The sequence below is a fragment of the Cucurbita pepo genome, chromosome LG18 (assembly GCF_002806865.2).
Source record: "Cucurbita pepo subsp. pepo cultivar mu-cu-16 chromosome LG18, ASM280686v2, whole genome shotgun sequence".
NCBI classification, from domain to species: Eukaryota; Viridiplantae; Streptophyta; class Magnoliopsida; order Cucurbitales; family Cucurbitaceae; genus Cucurbita; species Cucurbita pepo.
In genome coordinates, this window is record NC_036655.1 from 1,994,814 (window position 1) to 1,998,584 (window position 3,771).

Genomic DNA, 3,771 nt, shown 5'->3' on the forward strand with positions numbered 1-3,771 from the left:
GTTAAGTCCTAAATTCATTGGACCATTCGAGATCCTAGAGCGAGTTGGTCCGGTAGCGTATAAGTTAGCCTTACCTCCAGCCCTCTCAGGAGTACATGATGTATTTCATGTGTCGATGCTGAGGAAGTACATTACGGATCCTATCCACGTAATAGACTACGAACCACTCCAACTCAATGAAAATCTGAGCTACGAGGAAAAACCAGTAAAAATCTTAGCTAGAGAAATAAAAACCTTATGCAACAAGAGCATTGCGTTCGTTAAGGTACTGTGGCGGAATCACCACAGTGAGGAAGCCACGTGGGAGCGTGAGGACGAAATAAGAGAAAAATACCCCGAGTTGGTACAAGAGTTTGAGACATTCGAGGACGAAAGTTCTTTTTAGGGGTAGATAATGTAACGACCCGGGAAAGAAAAAGAAAAAAAAAACTCAGTCGCCAGAAAACTCGCGAGTTTTCCGGCGACCGTCGAGTTTCGCAGACCCAACGCGAAACGATGGCCACACCACGCCCAGCCTTCAGCCCATGACTCTTAGCACCTATCAGAATACCTACAAAGGGAGAAAAGAAAGAAAATACGAGAGAGAGAGATTTCGGATAAATATCGGCGAGTTTCTAGTTTCTCCAACGAGCCCCCAAACCACCCAAAAACCGACACCAAATGATCAGTTACCACCACGAGAAGAATTCCTAACGAAAGCACAATAACTCAAGGTGTGTTTTGTGCTTTTTCGTAAGCGCCGTCGTCGGTAACCGAGGTCGAAAAATTGGGTTTCCTAATCGTTCTTAGATTTGTGGTTTTAGGAACTCTTAGGCCGCAAAACTTCTGAAAAGAAAGAAGGATGACAAATAAAGAGGAAAAGGAAGAAAGAGGACTAAAATCGGCAACGGAAACGCCGCGGGAAGGAGAGAGAAAACTCGCCAGAAAATCAGCTGAAGTCAGGTAAGGAAGACGAGATCCACGGATCCGGGTCAACTCGAACCCAAAACCCGAGAGAGCCAGCCCATTCTTTCCCTCAGCCTCTACTTCGGCCCAGCCCACTACAGCGGCCCAAACTTCAAACCAGCCCAGAAGCTACGGTTTAGTTGAACCAACCCGAGACCAGACCCACGGTCCAATCGAGTCGGCCTACAACCCAAACACTTGCGGCCCAGCCCAGTAAGCCGAGGCCCAACGATTAGTCTTGGCCTAGTAGCCTTCCGCAGTACGCGACCCGGACCACGACCCAAACCGGACTGCGACCCGTGCTTCTACCCGACGCTACTGCACAACGTGGCTCGCTCTACTTCTGCCACAGGGCACACAGCGCCGCAGGAGGTCCCTCGGCTCGGGCTCCCTCCTGTGACGCTCTAGTGGCTCACCTGTTTTCAGCCCGATTTCTACTGTTTTGACCCTCCCGGATCTATTTTCAGCCCCGATTAAGGTATCTGAGGCTGTTTTAGAGCCATATTTCACATTTATTGAATTATAGGTAAATTAATTGTGAAATACTAACAGAAAGTGGTGAACGGTGTGATAGGAAACAAACCCCAGCAATGTAGGAAGCAGCTCTCACGGAACGGGAGCTTACGTTTAGCTATTTAGGGAGTACTTCGGCCAAGGCCAACCAAGTAAGTGGCCTTACTATAGGATAGGCTAAAAATTGTATGAGTTATGATGATGTATGAACTATGTCGTACGATGCGGTATATGAGTTATGATGATGTGTGGGTTACAATACTTGATGATGTGTGCAGTATATATATATTTTGATAAATGACGTACTTGATATGTTTGATGCACTTTGTGGTAATATGATAAGTATGATGATTGCATGACGTTTACCTTAATATGATGATGTTTTCCATATTGAGCATGGTATATGACCCTATAGTGGGGTCATTTATTGAATATTTCTTTGAAATACTCAGGCCGTGTGCCATATGGTTTTTGAGGTAAAGGCAAGGCTCCCATGTACGGTTGACGGTGGCATCATGAACAGAGACTGTGGCGCGTGCATAGGATAGTTGCATATTTAAAATTCCTAGTCTTGGTTAAGGTAGGGCGTTTGCATTTCATTCATTTAAATTATTTAATTTGTAATTGTTTTTTTTTTTTTAACTCCAGCATGATGTTTGAAACACGGAAGTCCGGCAGTGTTTTCTAATGTTTGAACGTATTCTGAAGTTTTAAATTTTTCCGCTAATAAATATGAGCATTCCTAGATTTATATTCTGCATTAGAGATGATCATGAGACGTTAGTGGTGACTCTAGATATGTAGAAATTTAGGGTCGTTACAATTGTTGTGCGATCTGAACAACTAGTACCAGAGCTAGGTGAGATTCTCCACTATCAGCGAAGATGGAAAGTTCAAAGATTGGAATTGAGAAGTTTGATGCAATTTCGGTTTGTGGAAGATGCAGATTTAAGATTATTTATACCAGAAAGATCTTTATGAACCCCCTTTTGGGGTGAAACTAGATACTATGACCATAGAGCAGTGGAAGCTCAAGGATCATTAGGCCTTAGGGTTGATTCGGTGGACGCTGTCTAGAAACATATCGTTTCACATCATCAAGGAGAAGACAACATCAAATCTGTTGAAGGCGCTATCGAATATGTATGAAAACCCATTGACTATGAACAAGGTGTATTTGATGCGGAGGCAGTTCAATCTACAAATGTTTGAAGGTGGATCTATTGCTGATCATATTAAACGAATTCAATATGATTGTAAGTCAACTGAGTTCGGTGGAAATTAATTTTGAAGATGAAATGAAGGCACTGATTTTGATGTCATCATTACCAGAGTCGTGGAATAATGTTGTTGTCGTGATCAACAGTTCTCGAGGATTTGAGAAACTAAAGTTCGATGAAATCCGAGATGTAGTTCTCAGCAAAAGTATTAGCAAATGAGAATTTGAAGATTCATCTGGCAGTGCTCTTAGTGCTGACCATAGTGGAAAAAGTAAATCGAATGGCCCAAACAAAGGTCGATCAAAATCGAAGAACCGTGAAAATTTTCCAAACAGACCAAACGTGATGTGTTGGGGTTATGGAGAAAAATGTCACTTTTGGATAGATGGTACAAAACTAAGGAGAGAGCAGAATCACAAATCAGAAGAGAAAGATGATTCTATAAATTCAGCCGAAGATATTGGGGATGCTCTAGTCCTTAGCATGGACACTCGATTGAATCTTGGAATTTGGATTTAGGTACATCTTTTCATTCATTTCCAAATAAAAAACTATTTCATAATTTCAAGTCTGGAAATTTCATGAAGGTGTATCTTGCTGACAACAAAGATTTAGAGATTGAAAGAAAAGAGGATATATGCATAAAATTGATGGTGTTATTATAACACGTGCGGAAGCAATTTGGATCTTAGGCACTCTAGGTACATCAATTATAGTAAATTAGCTAGCATGTTCAAAAGCATTAAAACTCAATGAGTTTGAATACTAACCTTTTGTAGTTCAAATTTCTTTTTTCTCATGAACCGGTTTCGAACCACCACTAGTGTCTTCCCTACTATTCTCCAGCCTTAGAACGAAATTGTGGAATCCGGTGAGTGACTAAACTTTGATAGGAATTTAGTATATATAAAGAGAGAGTTTTGAGAGATTTTCTCAAAGTTTTTCAAGAAGAGTTTCCATGTACCTTGATCACTCTATTTATAGAGTCATATTTGCATGTTCATGCAAATTTTAGATTACCAAATGTTGACACTCAAAATTCCACTCAAATTTGTGGCATTATGTGATGAATGCAAGTTTGAGTTAATCAAAT